We start from the raw sequence: 18,974 nt of genomic DNA on the forward strand, positions 1-18,974 counted from the left end.
TAGTGAATTTCCTGGAATTGGAAAGAATTCTTCAAGTGAGGGCTCAATTACCACTGGTTATCACATAGAAGGAATTCTTGTTCAAGTAGAGCTAGAACAAAATAGCTGCTCAAGTCTCTTCCAGCTCTGAGATTCTCTAAACCAGTCAACTGGTCTTCTGGAGAAATATTGTCAATTTTTAGAGAACTCAAACCAAAAGATCATCGAGCAGTGAGACCCAGTTCTTTAGAAAGGAAAGGGACTAAGATCCTAACCAGCAGGTCAACTTTTGTCTTCACACCAATGCAGGAAATAACACCCCAGCACACCTTAGCAGCAGAGGCCCCAGGTTGGCTCAAGCCTTCCTTCCTCCTAATTCACCCTGGTCAGATATTTAAAACAGAAACAGGCTCATTCCTTCCACTCAAAATTGGCATGCAACTCAAGGGGTTTTCAGAGTGTTTTTGAAAGCAAAAACAGAATTTCTGGCCAACTCTGGCTATCTCTGGCACCTGGAGGGCTAAAAAGATACCAAGAGGGAAAAGTCAAGTCATGAACTTGATCCACTTTTTCACTTCAGGAGCAAGGAAGACAGAATAGCAATTATAACCTACCGTAGTTGGCCCATAAGAAAACTATGTCTCTGTTAATCAAAATAAGCTGCCACATTTATTTTTTCATCAGTCAGCACCAGATTCTGGCTTATTTCCCAGAAGACATCATTACATGCTTCCTTCAGGTCAGTTTTTAAGTAACACAAAGAGATGAGACTCCAGCACAGCCCTGGAGAGAAAGAAAGTATTCCACAGCCAGCATACTGCACCAAGAAGAAAGTTTAGCTTGACATGCAGCCCCTTTGCTGGATTTAGATGAGTGAATCTTCAGACTTGTCCCTCTGGTCCTAGCCTCCATTATAGCACCATTCCACACTTGTTTGGAGGCTCCTTCTTGCCTAAAAAGGGCCATGAACTGTTGTACATCTTCAAGGTCATCCAATCCACCTTCCTTGGCCCTCTCCCATTTTGTAGAGTGCCATAAAGAGGAAAAACAGACTTATTTAACATCATACAGGTCTGAAACATTAGTGGCAAGACTGGAACCCAAAGGATCTGGCTCCTTCCTCAGCTGCCTCCAGGGACATCACCAGTTATCCTGGCTTTGTCTTGCCACTGGACCCCGCTGGCTCTGGAGGAGAGAGTGAAGCTGATGACTTTGGGCAGCCCTCCGTCACTTAAATCCAGTTCACACACAAATCAAAACAACCCAATGAAAATTCTTTTTTTTTTTTTTTCATTTATTTGTTTATTTTAACACACATTGCTTTATGAACCATGTTGGGAAAGAAAAATCAAAGCAAAAGGGAAAAACCATAGGAGAGATTTTTTTAAAAAATGAACATAGCATGTGTTAATTTACATTCAGTTTCCTTAGTTTTTTTTTTTTTTTTCTGGGTACAAATGGCATTTTCTGTCCAAAGGTATTGGGATTGCTTTGGATCACTGAACTGCTCAGAACCAAGCCTTTCATAGTTGATCATTGCACATTCTAGCTGTTGTGTACAATGTATTCCTGGTTCTGCTTGTTTTGCTCAGCATCAGTTCATGTAAATATTTTTGTTTGTTCTTCATTTTTTACAGAGTAATAATATTCCATTACCTTCATGTACTACAACTTGTTCAGCCATTTCCAATTGATGGGCATCCACTCCTTTTCCAATTCTTTGCTACCACAAAAAAGCTGCTACAAACAGTTTTACACACAAGGGTCCTTTTCCCTCCTTTATGATTTCCTTGGCATACAGATCCACTGCTGGGTCAAAGGGTAGGCACAGTTTTGTAGCCCTTTGGGCGTAGCTCCAGATTGCTCTCCAGAATGATTGGATTCCCAATGAGGATTCTTAAAGATTTTTCCAGTACAACCCAGCAAAGTCTTACAGGCCCCAAAATACCAAGTGAGAAAAGCTCTAAGTCTGGGCCCAGAAGTGGACAAACTCTGAGTCTGTGGTCTGAGGGGGAGCCATTCTAGATACCCAGTGTAGCCCAACCCCTTGCCTCATCTTTCCCTTTTGGAAGTTTTGTTTTGTTTTGTTTTGTTTTGTTTGTGAAGCAGTCTCTAGGATTTGACTTCAAATCCAGTGGAAGTTTCAAAGACCTCGCCCAGTGACACAGAGGCTTCCTTTCCTCTCCTCTTGTATGGCTCAGATGCGTCTCAGTTTTCCATTCCAGAATGCCTCAAAATGAGTCTATACTGTTGAACTCCTCTCAGCACCCAGGTGAGGGGCTTCCCGCTGACATCATGGGCACCCTCCTCTGACTCTCAGGATTTGGAGGGGCTCCTCATTGTTACCCTAATTGTCTTTCTGTCTCTGCCTCCTCTGTGTGAACATTTACCTTGCCTGACCTTATAGTAAATGAGGTTGCTGTCTACCCTCTCCATGTTTTTGCACTCATTATCCTTGAGCCAGAAGGGGTTAGGGCCAAATTCTCTTCCTAGGGCATGACATCGGCTAAGGTCTTTGTAGTTTTCTCCCTCCCTCCCTTCCCATCACACGCTGGGACTAAGCATCTTTAGATCTCATTTTAAATGCAGGATGTCCAACTCTGGGGAAGAAAATATGTTTCATCTGTAGGCTCTCCCCACCTTAAGGTCTCATCCTGCTCTTTCCAAGGATTATTTCATCATTATATTCACATGATTGCTCCCCTGATAACTTGTCTTGCATATTTCCAGGAAGAATCCCATTTTGTTATTTCCTGTTTGTCTTTCTAGCTCCTTCTCAGCCCCAACTTTACTTTTTTTTTTTTTTTTCAAAAAATAAGTTTTTTATTGATATCTTTTGGGTTTTTTATACCACCATAGTTTCCCCCAATATCCCTCTCCATTCACCTCCCTGAGAAACATCTAACAATATTTTTAAGACAAAAAACAAAAAGAGGAAAAAATCAGTATAACTGATCAATGCATTGAAAAATTCTAAAATATGTGCAATATGCAACATTTGTGAACTTTTCACTTCTGGAAAGAGATGTATTGGGAGTGTCTCCATTTCTTCTTTTAAGCCAAGTTTGTTCTTTATAATTTTGCAACATTCACTTTTGATTTGTGAGAGTATATCATTCCATTTACATCAGATTATTGTTGTGCACATTGTTTTCTTGGCTCTGCTTCACTCTGTACTAGTTCATGTAGACCTTGCCATATTTGACTGTTTTCATTACACTTATAATTTCTAACAGCACACTGCTACTCTATTATATTCAAGTAACACAATTTGTTTATCCATTCTCCAATCAATGGGCATTTACTTTATTTCCAATTTTTTTTACTGTCACCAAAAAATGTTGCTATTAATATTTTGGTGTATATGGGAACTTTCTTCTCAATAGCCTCCTTGAAATAGTCCAGAAATGGAATCTCTAGGTCAAAAATTATGAACATTTTAGTTACTTTATTTGCATAATTTCAAATTGCTTTCCAAACTGTATCAGATTATAATTATAATTATAATTCTACCAACAATGTACCAGTGTGCCTATGCCTCTCCAACATTAACTATTGCTGTCTTTTTCCATCTTTGTTCATTTACAGGGTATAAGGTGAATGCTTAAGATAGGTTTGATTTGCATTTATTAGTATTATTAGTGATCATATGATCATTAATACTTTGAAATTATACTTTTGATAACTGTTTGTTTATGTCCTGTAATTATCAAAGAATGGCTATTGGCCTGAGAGAGAGAAAAAGCAGTTATTGGGATGGGGTGGGGAGTAAGAGAACTAGGAAGTGTCTGAGATTAAATTTGAACTCAGATCAGGTACAGCACTTGGGTTCCATTGTTTCTTATTCTCTCTTGTCTTATTTATTCCATTGATTCATCTCTCTCTTTTTTTAAAGCAATGCCAGATGGTTTTGAGGATTACCACTTTGTAATGTAGTTAGAGTTCTGAAAGCTTTATTTCCCCTTAATCCTTGCTTCTTTTCATAATTTCCCTTGATTTTTCTAGTTCTTATTTTTCAAATGAATTTTGTTATGATTTTGCCAAATTCTATAAAACATACCTTTGGTTTTAATTGTTATAGCATTAAAAAGTGTAAATTGGCTTTGGAAATATTGTCATTTTCATTAAGTTGGCATGACCCTACCCATGAACTTTGAATGTTCCAGTTATTTAAGTTCTTTATTTCTGTCGTTGTTCAGTTAATCATGTCTGCATCTTCATGACCCTATTTGAGATTTTCTTGGCAAAGATACTTGAGTGGTTTGCTATTTCCTTTTCCAGCTGATTTTATAGATGAGGAAACTGAGGCAGACAGAGTGAAGTGACTTGCCTAGGGTCATGCAACTAGTAAATGTCTGAGATCAGATTTAAACTCAGGAAGATAATGAGTCTTCCTCATTCCAAGTCAGGGGCTCAATTCACAGGGCCACCTCACTGCCCATTATTTATTTGAGCACTTTATAATTGAATCTATACACATTTTTTGGTGTGCTTAATAGGTTGATCTTCAGGTACTTTAGGGATTTTGTAGCTATTTGAAACAAGATTTTCCTTTCTATTATAGATTTTTTAAAGATTTTATTATTGTCTTTTACAAATGCAATTATATTTTGAGGTTTTATTTTATAGCCTACACCTTTATTGAAGCTATTAATTGTCTTGCTTAATATTTTTATTGATTCCTTAGGATTTTCCAAGTATTCTATTATATCATCAGCAAATAGGAATACTTTTGTCTTCTCTTTGCCTATCTTTAGACCTTTAATTGCTTTTTGTTGTCTTATTACCATTGCTAGCAGCATTTCCAGAACTATATTAAACAATAGTAGTAAGAATGGGTATCTTTGCTTTACTTCTGTATTTACTGAAAAAGGTTTTAATACTTCTCCATATCATATGATTCTTGCTTTTTGTCTTAGATACTTATTATAGATGTACCTCTATGTCTGTACTTCACAGGATTTTTAGTATAAGAGAGTTTTGTACTTTGTCAAAGGCTTTTTCCCTATTAAGGTAAATATTTTAGATGTTTTGGCTTTTAATATGATTCATTTTGTTGATTGTTTTTCTAATGCTGAATCATTCTTACATCCCTGGTATAAATCCAACTTGATCATAATAAATAATTGCCCAGAATCCTCATAAGAGTGCCATTCTTCCTATTCTGAACCTTGGCTTGAGAATACTGGTTGGTATGTACCAGTGTAGCGAGGGCCATTTCACAGAATGTGCACAGAGATGCCTTTCTTGATTCTAACTGACCACAAGTGATTCAACAGTCAGTCAGTAAGCATTAATTAAATACCTACTGTGTGTCAGTAGTATGCTTACCTTCTGATACAAAGGAAGGCAAAAACAGCCTCTGCCCTCAGAGATTTGAGGAAGATGGCACTGAGAGAGATGATGAATTTCTGGTCATTCTCAATTATTAGCAAAGATGCTAAAAGGAGTTGGTATGATGTGGTTTGACTTATCCCTTGGTTCTGCCCTGGGTTAACAACAACAGGGCAGGGTTGTGCGACAGTTAGAAAAGGAGAACGGCTTTCAGCCTCCCCCAACGGTTCCAGAAGGGAAGTGGTATTCTGTCACTGAACTTCCACAAAGGGCTAGAGAATGGGGGGTGATCTTCCCCTTCACCACCTCAACGCAGAACACAAGCTCAACTAAGTGAGCTTGAGAGCTTGCTCAGCCTTTGGGTTATCCCTTCTTTCCATAGAAGACCACTAGACACTTTTCTTGGGGCACAGGTTTAGAATTGGAAATGACCTTCCCCATTCAAGAGGTTTTAGTCCTGGGTTTAATACAACCATTGAAAAGAGGAAGAGCTCAAGGTCCAAGCTAAAAGATACAGACTAAGGGATGGCTAGGTGGCTCAATGGATGGAGTCCTATCCCTGGATTCAGGAGGAGCTGAGTTCAAATGTGGCCTCAGACACTTACTAGCTGTGTAAGTCACTTAACTCTGATGACCTCCAAAAAAAGATATGGATTTACTTAAAGAGAAATAATGTAAAGTTGAGGTGAAATAAAAGGTAACTTATCAACAGTCTTGTAAACTATGTTCTGATGAGGTTCAATCATCAGTCTTTTAAAAGATGGCAACAATTATTACATAACAAAAAACTATTACATCATATACTATGGTTATTATTGTTATGTTGTTATATATTATTGTTACATAGTATTCCTACTTTAAGTCATTGGGTTAATACACACTTGGACATTTTGTGTCTTAGCATTTCTTTTGTGTAGAAGATATAAACACTGGCTGGGTAGTTGGTTCGTATTTTACAAATGTCTTTCCACTTCCCTCTTTTTGGGGGAACCCACAAGATGAACCACAACTTCATCTGTAAGCAATCTGTAAGCCCCAGGGCAAGGGGTTAATAAAACCCACGAGTATTTGACAATGGAGCTTGTGCTTCCTCCTAGTAGACCTGAATGGGTCAGTCTGTGGACATGGATCTAGAGTAGTTCTTTATGGTAGAAGGAGGTCCCTTGGGGTCTGGCAAGAATTCCTTAATCTTAGATGAATATACAAAATTTGTGAGATTTTGTTTTGGAAATGCCCCAGCAGGAATGGCCCTTTAGGCATTTAACTTTCTGGTAGATTTAGTAGATTTAGCCTGCTACAGCTAGGAAGATCAGTCCTAGAGGTTCTGCTGGAGGGATATAAAGGCCAAGTGACTTGATTAGAATCATCTAGCTGAGAAATCTAGAGGCTGGATTTGAACCCAAGGCTCAGGACTCTATTCAAGATGCCAGCCTGACGCTGCTAGATCATTTACACAGGAACATGGATTTAGAACTGGAAGAAACCTTTGAGTTAATCTAATCTAAGCTCTTCATTTTATAAAGAAGGAGAGTGGGCCTCTAGAAGTTGAGAGCTGTCTGAGTCCAGTTCCAGCATCCTCACTACCATCCATTTGTATTTGTAAGATACAGCTCTAATCAGATTATGGAAAGGCACATTGCCAGCTACTTATTAGATAGTTGGAATAAGTAGTTCTAGTCCAGGAGAATTCTACTTAAAAAAAAATCTAACAGGGGTGGTTAGGTGGCAAGAGGGAAATAGCATCAGTGCTGACATCAGGAAGACCTGAGTTCCATCAGACCCCAGGCACTTACTCGCTGTGTGACTCTGGGCAAGTCACTTCATCCTGGTTGCCTTCCCCCCAACAACAACAAAAAAATGGACACAAAGAAAATTTAATATACCCCCACATGAAAATACAAATTGACACCTCCTAAAAACCCATCAAAATCCCCCCCAAAAAAACAAACCCCCAAACCCTCAAATCCCGTGCTTGAATAAGGGGAGTTATCTATGAAACAAACCAACCAAAATTCTTCCCAAAGAGATGTAGGAAAAGAGGAAAGGGCCGCTTTTAAATGCTTTTTAAAAATGAGTTTACTGCAGAACTGAGGCATCTACTTCAGTGCAAGGAGCTGTTCCTATCTGAGTTTGACATGTCTGTTCTATCAATAGACATGGACTTAGAGGTTGACCTAAGAGGTGAAAAGGTCCGGTCGTCTCTAAGTTATCCTTCCAGACTACTGCCATCTCAACTCACCCTCCCAGCCTAGACTCTCCTTCCAGACCACCGTCTAAACTCAATCTCCCGGTCAGACTAGACTCCAGGCTCAATGCTGCCTCTTTTATCCTCCCAGAGAATGGGCCTGTGAGAACTCCCACAGCCAATGAACTTGCTCCTTTTAAAGGTGTAAACTCCTATTCAGAAGTCCAAAGGTGTAAACTCCCCTTAAAGGCCCGGACCAAAGGTGTGAATTCTGAGCTAGAGAATTGTTTAGACAACCTGAGTTATCAACTTGTAATCCTAACAAAGAGGGACTGTGAAAAGCATCTTATAGGCAGTTCTTATGTCTGACATGGCCTGGTGATATTCAGGGACTTTTAAACCCTTTAAGCCAGATAACTAGCACTGCTTCCTTCCTTACGATGGGATGGCTTTCTTCCAGTTAAATTTTGTGTCACCAAAACAACGTACACAATTCTTCCACCAACTTCTCTTTGGTCTCAGTAATTTCAAAAACAAAAGAAACTTGAATTACTCCCTCTTCACTGGATAATTCCAGACATTGAACATAATGCTCAGGTGAGATATACAGAGAGACTTCAAGCATTCTATGGGGGAGGGAGCAATTAAAGAGGAAGAGAAAGAACAAGAGAGTTGGAGCAAGACACACACACACACACACACACACACACACAGAAAGAGACACAGAGAGAGACAAATCTAACCAATGTCTCTTCCCTCCATTTGGGCTCTTTCCACTTCCATATTTTCCCAGTGTTTCCAGAAATGTACATGGCCACCAGATCTCCTTAAAATGCTTTAATCAAAGTTAAATACCCCCAGGAGAATTTATTCTCTTCCTACAGAAACTAAGACCACAAGAGTAAAAACAGGAAGTCAGGGATTGCAGCAGCTGGTGAATAGCATCTGGGTCAGAGATAAGCTTAGGAGCCTTTCAAGAAAGAGTGAGTTGAACAGCTGGGTCATAACTGTCATAGCAGCCTTTGAAATCCCTCTCAGACACTCTAACTAGGGTTAGTGGGCTAGCCTAAGAAGCCAGTGGGGTAAATCCAATGTAAAGACCCTTGTCCTAGGGCCAAGGATCATAGACTGAGAAAAGAAAATGACCTTCAAGTCTTTCATACAACACATGACTTTCTTACCCAATGGAGTTACAGGTCAAAAAGAAGTTTGGATTCAGGTGCATACTGCTTGTCCACTTCTACTCAGTATTTCTCTCTTCCCAGAGTCATGTTTCCTAGAGCCATAAGTAATTACTACAAGAAATAATCGTAATAGTTAGCATTTACATAGCACTTACAATATCCAAGGCACTGTGCTAAGCACTTTACACATATCTCATTGATCTTCAAAACAACCCTGGAAGGTAGATGTTATTATAATCCCTATTTTACAGTTGAGGAAACTGAGGCAAACAGAAGCTACACAGCTAGTAATTGTCTGAGATTGTATTTGAATTCAAATCTCCCTGGCTCCAGTCCCAGTGCTCTATCCACTGTACCACCAAGTTGCCAAGAAATGCCATGGATTCCAGCAAGAAAACTGGGGAAGCATTTCGGCATTAACTGCTCGATTATAGGAAGCTCTCAGTTTTCCAATTATCTTCTCTGAACTTGTATTAGTCTGTGATATCCTCCCTGGGCACTGCCTCAGTAACTGATGTTTGCTCCAACGGACCGGGTCCTCTCCAGAATCAGCCAGATTTCCAGGTCTACATTCATTTTCTCCATCACCTTCCAATAGACTATGTTGCCATTCACTTCCACCAAAGCAAAAGTAGTATCAAGGCAGAAAGATGTCACCTTGGCAGATGGCTCTGAGCAAGGCTGGCCCATGCTGAGAAAAACATCAAGGCAATACAAGGACATTAGTATCTTCCCTGGGTGTCATCATATGCTCGTTCTCTGTGCCTCTTAGAATGTCAGTTTTGAAAAGATCCCTCAACATTATCTAACCCAAACCCCTCATTTTATAAATGAAAAAATTGAGGTTAAATGCCTTGTCTAAGATCACACAGCTCATTCCGTCCCATTCCAAGAAAAAGTAATTTCCCAATAGTCACTTTAGTATCAAAACACTGCCATTTCTACTTCTGCATCCCACTTTTCTCCTTCGTTTATTGAAATGACAGTCTTGGCTATAGAGATGAGATGAAAAAATATAATTGCTTTCTTTGTTTGGAGAGGGGGGAACCTATGTATGTGAAACATTACATAAGCTTCAAGATTTGGTTAGTGTATGAGTTGATTTTGTTTTGACCTGGGTTTTCTTTTTCTCTTTTTTAGAAGAGAAGGCTATAAGGTAAAAGCAAAAAGGAATCTAAAAAGTTTTTTTAAATTATCAAGAGTGATCAATACATCTTTTTCAGATCACTATATAATAAAAATTACCTATAATAAAGAACCAAGGAAAATAGACCAATTATTAATTGGAAATTAAATAATCTAAGCCTAAATAATGAATAGATGAAACAACAAATCGTAGACACAATTGATGATTTCACCCAGGAAAATAACTATAATGAGACAACATGCCAAAATTTAGGGGATGTAGCCAAAGCAGTTCTTAGGGGAAGTTTTATATAACTAGATGCTTATTTGTATAAAAATAGAGAAAGAAAATCAATTAATCAGATATTCAACTAAAAAATATAGAAAAAGAACAAATTTAAAACCCCCAATTAAATACCAAATTTGAAATTCTGAAAATAAAAGGAGAGATTAATAAAATTGAAAGTAAGACAACTATTGAACTAACAAAACTAAAAGTTGATTTTATGAAAAAGCCAACAAAATACTTTTAGTTAATTTGGTTAGAAAAAGGAAAGAAGAAAATCAGATTGTTAGTGTCAAGAATGAAAAGGGTGAACTTTCTAACATTGAAGCGGAAATTAGAGCAACAATTAGGAGCTATTTTGCCCAACTCTATGCTATAAATCTGATAATCTAAATGAAATGGAGGAGTACTTACAAAAATATAGGTTACTTAGATTAACAGCAGAGGAAATAAATTACTTAAATAGTACCATCTTAGAAAAAGAAATTGAACAAGCTATTAATGAACTCCCTAGATTTGAAGGGAAGCAGCAAACTGAAAAAAATTTATATCCAAGAGTTCTGATAAAGGCCTCATTTCTAAAATATATAGAGAATTGACTCAAATTTGTAAGACTATAAGCCATTCTTCAACAGACAGTTTTCAGATGAAGGAATTAAAACCATTTCTAATCATATGAAAAAAATGCTCTAAATCATTCTGAAGTACTACTACACATCTTTCAAATTGGCTAAGATGACAGGAAAAGATAATGACAAATGTTGGAGAGGATGTGGGAAAACTGGGACACTAATACATTGTTGGTGGATTTGTGAACTGATTCAGCCATCCTGAAGAGCAATTTGGAATTACGCCCAAAGGGCTATCAAGCTTGTCATACCCTTTGATGCAGCAGTGTCTCTATTGAGCTTATATACCAAAGAGATCTTAAAGAAGGGAAAGGGACCCACATGTGCAGCCCTTTTTGTAGTGGCAAGAAACTGGAAACTGAGTTGGAGAATGGCTGAATAAGTTATGGTATATGAACAAATGTTATGAAATATTGTTCTATAAGAAATAATCAAAAGGATGATTTCAGAGGGCCCTGAAGAGACTTACATGAACTGATGCTGAGTGAAATGAACAGAAACAAAAAGATCATAAGGTCAATTCTGATGGATGTGGCTCTCTTCAACAATGAGGTGACTCGGGCCAGTTTCATTGGTTTTGTGAGGAAGAGAACCATCTGCATCCAAAGAGGGGACTGCCTGGACTGAATACGGATCACAACATAGTATTTTTTGTTGCTGTTTGCTTGCATTTTGTTTTCTTTCTCATTTTTTTCCTTTTTCATCTGACTTTTCTTGTGCAGCATGATAATTGTGGAAAGATGTATAAAAGAACTACCCATGTTTAACATATATTGAAATACTTGCTGTCTAGGGAAGGAAAGGAAAGGGGGGAAATTGGAGCACAAGGTTTTACAAGGATGAATGTTTTGAAAATAAAAAGCTTTAATTTAGAAAAAGTGCTCGAATCCCACATATGGCTCCTGTTACTTGTGTGGGGGTCATTTTACATCCCTGGGCTTCAGTTTACTTATCTGTAAAAATAAAGAGGTTGAAATAAATGAAGTTCTTTCTAATTTGGGATCTTTAATGCTATGACTTTTTCCCACTTAACTCCATTAGCTACAACCAAGCCATTACATGATCTTAGAGACTGATCTTCCTAAGTTCACTCTCTCCATCTTACTTCAATATACATCAGAGACTCCTTATTACCTGCAGGACCAAATATAAAATCCTTAGTTTGACTTTTGAAGTTCTTCATAAACTGCCTCCCACCTGCCTATCTAGTCTTTTTAAACCTTACTCCCCTCACATACTCTGTCCTTACTGAGGGTTTTCACTTGGACCTCATCTCTGGAATGGCCTCCTTCTTCACTTCCTCCTTCTGGATTCTCTGGTTTCCTTCAAGTCTCAGTTCAAATCCCACTCTCCCGAATCCTTAATCTTAGAGCCTTCCCTGTGAGAGCACCCCTAATGTGTCCTATATATGTCATTTGTATAGAGTTGTTGACATATTGCTCTTCCCCACTAGATGGTGAGTTCTTTAAGAACAGGGACTGTTTTAAATTTCATTTATTTGCTTATTTTGCCTTTCCTTGTATCTCCAATGCTTAACACAATTTTGGTATACAGTAGGTACTTAATATATATTTATTGATTTCCTTCCTTTATTTATTTATTTTTTTTCCCCAGAGAAATATCTTTAGTGGTTACTTCTTTCTGCTGTCTTTCCCAGGCCTGCCATTCTCCTTGGACCCCTCCCGTCTAGCTTCTCTGGAAGTGTCTCAGCCTGGCTACACAGTAGCCAATGCACCTTATTCCCTCTTTCCCTTGCAGAGGGAAGCTGATTCACAGGTTGGCAATGTAGCTCACTCAGGGTAACCATGGCTCCAGTTCCCTGGCCAGCTGGCACTCTGGGGAATTTTCCTCTGACTCACTTATGAGGCAAGAAGTGGCCCTGGCATTCTTCCTGAAGGCTCGCCCACCTCCGAGGACACAGCCTCCAATCTCCCTACCCTGCAGACCTTAATCGGCTTGGTCTCAGCCTCCCAACCAACATTCCCCATCTCATTATATGTGCATCCTGGGTGTCCTGGCACCAGCAAGGGGGTGCAGCGTCCCAAAGCCCTTTCCACTGATGCTTAGGCTGCTATTCTCCTGAAAGGTCACATTTGGGTTTTGGAATTAGACTTGGAATTCCCTGACACACTGTATTACCCTAGACAAGTCCTTAGGCCTCAGTTTCCTCTTCTGTTAAATTAAAGGGTCAGAATACATAAAATTCTTTCAGTTGGCAAGTCTTTTACACTTGGAAAATGCTTATTGAGTGATCATTTAAACATAGTTTTTAACCTACTTTTAACAATCAAATCAAGAAGCATTAAAACACTGTGCCAAGCATTGGTGATATGAAGAAAAGTTCTCAAAAAGCTCACAATCTAAAGGGGAGACGACATACAAATGATGACGTAAATATAAGATAAATTGTGATAAGCTCAGAGGGAAGTCACTAGCATTGAATGGAAGCAGGAAAAGTTTGTTGCAGAAGATAGGATTTTAGCTGAAACTTGAAGGAAGTCATCAAAATATATGTGCGTGTGTGTGTGTGTATAAATATATATAAATTTGTGTGTATATAAATATATACAATCATATAAAAAACCCAAACAGCTGGACAGAAATATGGATACAAATAGACAAATTGAATCTGCTATAGAAAAAGAATTCTTTAGATTCCTTTCTAGATTTGTCAGTAGAATGGATTCTGACTGATTCTCCAATCTCCACCCTCCCTCCCCATTGCCATTCAATAAATCTCTTGGGGAGGGAGGAATCAGATATTTTTTTTAGATATTCGGAGAGTTTGAAAACAGTGGAGGAGTCTTGCCCCTGAGTCCTAGCAGCTAACCTTCAGAGTTGGAAGGGTCCTTAAGAGAGCATCTCCTTCTGCTATCCCCTAAAAATCACCATCTGGCCTCCGTCTGACTCCCTCCAGTGCCAGGGAACTCGCTTCCTCATGCGACAGACAGCACATTGCATTTTCAGACATCTCTAATGGATCATTTTTATCCTTGGGATTTTCATTGTGAAAACCTTCGCTATGATGCTGATCATGGGTGGGTGCTTAAGCTGAGAGAATCCTTTAGAAACATTGGAGCTGAGATAAATCACAGCAAAATGTGACAAGGCCAAAGCCTGAGCTGGTCAGCTGCATTCTCATTCTTAAGGCAGGCTGGAGACACAATCTAAATCCCAGTTGATTTTAGTCAGGCAATTGCAGTGCCCTACATTTTCTTGAGATGCATTTTCATTCATTCATCTGATCCCATGCTGCCCTCTTCTGGGAGAAGCATTACAATAGATGAGCTCCAGAAAAGCCTTCACAATAGTCATTGTTGGAGGGACCTCTGAGGTACACACCCAGAAACCCACAAACACACACAGGATGCCCAGTAAACGGTCAATCTGCTTTTCTCTGAAGACCTCCCGTGAAGAAGAATTTGCTACCTCTGGAAGTTCCCCATTCCAATCTGGTACATTTTTAATAATTAGAAAGCTTTTTATAAGACCATAGATTTAGAGCTATCCTCAAAGGCTAATCCTTTTATTATACAGAAAAGAAAACTAAGACCCGGCTTGCAAAGTTAAAGAGAAGAACTGGGTTTCGAATCCATCTTCTAATTCCAAATCCAGTGCATACAGCACATACAGACTCTGAAAAAGGAGTCTAAATCTCTATCTCTGCAAAAGGGGAATACGTGTAGTCGTTTTCCATCACTTTTGGCAGCTGTATGGTATGGAAGAAAGAATGCTGAACTTGGAGTCACAACTCTGTTGTTCAATTGTGTTTCACTCTCCATGACCCCATTTGAGGTTTTCTTGGCAGAGATACTGAAGCGGTTGGCCATTTCCTTCTCCAGCTCTTTTTACAGATGGGAAAATTGAGGTAAGCAGGGTTAAGTGATTTGCTCAGGGTCACACGGCAAGTAAGTATCTGAGACTGGATTTGGCTCTCTATCCACAGCACCTCTTGGCTGCCTCATATTCTGGCTCCACTGATGACTACATCTGCAGTACTGGGCAAGTCTCTTAGTCTCTCCAGGTTTCCACTTCTTCATCTGTAAAATGAGATGGCTCATTTTATGATAAGATAGATGAGATAACCTCTAAGGTTCCTTTCCGCCTTGGAGCGATGATCCTCTGATCTCCCAAAGGTTGGCACACCTGAAACTAAGCTATTAATTCTCAGAATTTAGGCAATAACAGTTTTGTAAAGTTCACATCTCTAGGTCTAAGCACTTAATGCAGATTTTCTCAGCTGTGTTCAGATGCAAAACTCACTACATCTACAACAGATGCATCTAGAAAGACACGCTTCTTATTTCTCTGAACCACATTTATATGTCCCAACTATGTATATTTTCATGGCGCAGTGGATGGAGTACCAGTCCTGGAGTCAGGAAGCCCTGAGTTCAAAACCAATCTCGGATAATTACTTGCTGTGTGATCCTGGGCAAATCACTTAATTCTATTTGCCTCAGTTTCCTCATCTGTAAAATGACCTGGAGAAGGAAATAATAAACCACTCCAAGAAAATCTTAGATGGGGTCACAAAGAGTGGGACACAATTCAACAACAACAATAGAAGAGCATATCAGTCTATCCTACTCTAGGTAGGCAAATAAACACACACACTTGATCTGCAGACCAACAGAAGATCAGACCTAGAAGAAACCATAGAGATCATCTCTGTGGTGGTGACCTCTCTCTTTACAGATGAAGAAAGGAAAACTCAGACATGATGGGACTTGCCCACAAGCGCACATCTAGTAAGTGGCTGAGCTGGGACTCAAGCCCAGTTTTCCTGACCATAAATCCATCCCCTGCTGTGATGTACCACATGGGCTTTGTCTTCCAAGGTAAAAGGCATCTGAAACTGAATGCCACCCAAGGTTAAATAATAAGAATTGTGTTTGCCCCAAAGAAGACAGCACATTTTCCTCAAGCCTTCCCTGCAGGGCTCTGGTCTCATAGGTGTGGAACATTGCAAATTACGTCCAATTTTTTTTCTTGATGTCTTAATCAGTTTGGCTGATTTCCCCCTGAATGGAAAATGTGATATTTCTTCAAAAGGAAAAACTATAAATTAACCAAGCTCTGGGGTCAGGTTCCTATTTTCCTCTGCCTTGTCTCATTGGCAAATAGTTCCCAGAATGTGGAGAGAGGGAGCAATTCTGGAGGAGTGTAGAGAAGACTGACTCAGCCCTTATCGACCCAGCTCTTATGTCGAAAGCACATGTCTCAGGGTCAGGAAAAGGAATGTCTTTGTTTAAACTTGAATCTATGTGTTGCTTCCCAATTTGCTGTAGTTTTTGAGCTTAGAATGTAAGGTCACATTCTCAGTCAATGAGGATGAGCCTGCAGGGGGAGGGTGTTAATGTTGCATCAGGGAACCTAAATATTGCCCCGTCTGTCTCTATTCAGGGCCCTTCCTTTCACCCCTCCATATGGTGAAAGTTACTGCTCCCTTCTCTTGAGAACCAAATAAACTTTCTCTTTGCACTTTGAGAGATCTCTGACTCTCTCATTGCATAGCACACACCTCCATCTTCTTCCATTTTACAATAAAAGTTCTTGGTTAAGATTTGGCTCTTTGGCGGTGGGGGGAGAGAGGAGGAACTTTCAGGGAAATTTAGGTGATATTAAAAAGAAATAATATAAACAAAAATCTATTTTAAAAAAGAATAAGAAAAGTGAGATCATTTTGTGGTGAATAGCTATTGCCAAGAGACGTGTAAAAAACCAATCAAGACATCTTCATTGTCTTAATTATGGAAAAAAGAAAAGACAATAAATAGATGTAAATTTCCAAGATTAAGCAAGTCTATCAAACAATTTTTTAAAGATCAGTCCACTCTACAAGTCCCTGTACTTGTTGGTAGAACAACATATTCTGGAGAAGAAACTGTAAGTATATAAGAAGAATAACTATCATTTCCATATCACTTTATGGTTTGCAATGCATTTTAAACATGTTATTTCATTGGATTTCCACAATGACTTCACCAAGTAGGCTATTATCCTCATTGTACAGGTAGAACACTGAACTTGAAAGAGGTTAAGAGTGACTTGCCCATGGTCCCTGCTAATATCTGGGGCAAGATTTAAAACTAGATCTTCCTGATTTTAAGTTCAATACTCTATTCATTGTACCACCTAGCCATAATTTTTTAATTTAAAGAAAAGAAGAAAGGAAGGAAGGAAGGAAGGAAGGAAGGAAGGAAGGAAGGAAGGAAGGAAGGAAGGAAGGAAGGAAAAAAGGAGGGAGGGAGGGAGGGAGGAGGGAGGGAGAGAGGGAGGAAGGAAGGAAGGAAGGAAAAAAGGAGGGAGGGAGGGAGGGAGGGAGGAAGGAAGGAAGGAAGGAAAAAAGGAGGGAGGGAGGGAGGGAGGGAGAGAGGGAGGAAGGGAGGGAGGGAGAGAGGGAGGGAAGAAGGGAGGGAGGAAGGGAGGAAGGGAGGAAGGGAGGAAGGAAGGAAGGAAGGGAGGAAGGGAGGGAGGAAGGGAGGGAGGAAGGGAGGAAGGAAGGAAGGGAGGAAGGGAGGAAGGAAGGGAGGAAGGAAGGAAGGAAGGAAGGAAGGAAGGAAAGAAGTGGAAGGAAGGAAGGAAGGAAGGAAGGAAAGAAGGAAGGAAGGAAGGAAGGAAGGAAGGAAGGAGAAAGGGAAAAAGAGAGGAAGACACAATTGCTTATAGTTTGCTAGGCAAAGAATGGGATTGACTGCTCTAGTTCAACCATGACTCAGATTAAGTAACCCATTCAGTGGCATACAGGTAATGGGTAATAGCTATAGGGAAAAAGAGAAAAGGAAGAAAATTCTGCAACAATATTGACAGGTTAGGCTACATGACCTCTGGAGTCCTTTTCAATTCTAAATTTTTGATCATGGGATCTTAAGTTAATTATGCTTTCTGAATCCTAATTTCATGATCTATTAGGAATAAAATTCATAACACATACTTTATTGGGCTTTTAGGAGAAAAGTAGAGATGTGAGCTTATCTCATAGACACCAGAAATGAAACAAAACAAGGTATGATCCACCTTGGCAAGCTTGACTGGGGGTAGCATTTTGGACTTGCTATGAAGAAGGAGTAGATTTAAATCCATAAAAAAATCTTGCTGGTGAAGAAAAATTGATATATTAATGCACTGTTGGTGGAGTTGTGAACTGATCCAACTCTTCTAGAGAGAAATATGGAATTATGCTCAAAGGATCATAAAACTGTGCATACCCTTTGACCTAGAAATACCACTTTCTGGGTCTAGATCCCAAATAGATTTTTAAAAGTGGAAAAGGGCCTCTATGTACAAAAATATTTATAGCAGTTCTTTCGGTTGTGGCAAAGAATTGGACATTGAGGGGATGCCCATCAATTGTGGAATGGGAGATCAGTTCAATATTCATTTACATATATTTTTTAAAACTTGAAATACTATTAAAATACAGAAAATTAAAAATGGGATGCTCAGAGCTACATTCAGACTCCTTCAGTTGTTTCTCTGGAGGTGTATAGCATTTTTCATCATGAGTACTTTGGAATCCGAATACAGATCAAAGCATACTTTTTAAAACTTTGTTTTCCTAGTTTAGTTTTGTCTTGTCTGTTTTTTTTCCCTACAAGCTGGTTAATATGTGATATATTCCTCGTGACTGCACATGTATTATCTAAGCAGCTAGGTGGCACAGTGGCTAGTGTGCCAGACCTGGAGTCAGGAATATCAGATTTCCTCAGACACTTTCTAGTTGTGTGAGCCTGGGCAAGTCATGTAACCCTATCTTCCTCAGTTTTTCCAACTATAAAATGAGCTGAAAAAGGAAATGGCAAACCACTTCACTGCTGAGAAAACCTCACATGAGGTTATGAAGAGCTAGCAACAATGTGCATATATCAAATTGTTTGCCTTTTGGGGGATATGGGAGGGAAGGGAGAGAGGGAGAGAATTTGGAACTCAATTTTTTTAATTAAAGCTTTTTATTTACAAAGCATACACATGGGTAATTTTTCCAACATTGACCCTTGCAAAACCTTCTGTTCCAAATTTTCCCCTCCTTCCCCCCACCCCCTCCCCTAGATAGATAGTCCCATACATTAAATATGTTGAAATACAGGTTAGATCCTATATATAGAACTCAATTTTATAAAAAAAAAATTTAAAATGGATTTTGCATGTCATTTGGAAAATATTTAATTAAAAAAAATATCCCTTGCTAAAGAAAGGGGAATCCAGAAACAGACATTTCCACAGGCACTCTACCTGGAGCACTGGCCAGC

Source organism: Sminthopsis crassicaudata, chromosome 5 (assembly GCF_048593235.1).
Source record: "Sminthopsis crassicaudata isolate SCR6 chromosome 5, ASM4859323v1, whole genome shotgun sequence".
NCBI classification, from domain to species: domain Eukaryota; kingdom Metazoa; phylum Chordata; class Mammalia; order Dasyuromorphia; family Dasyuridae; genus Sminthopsis; species Sminthopsis crassicaudata.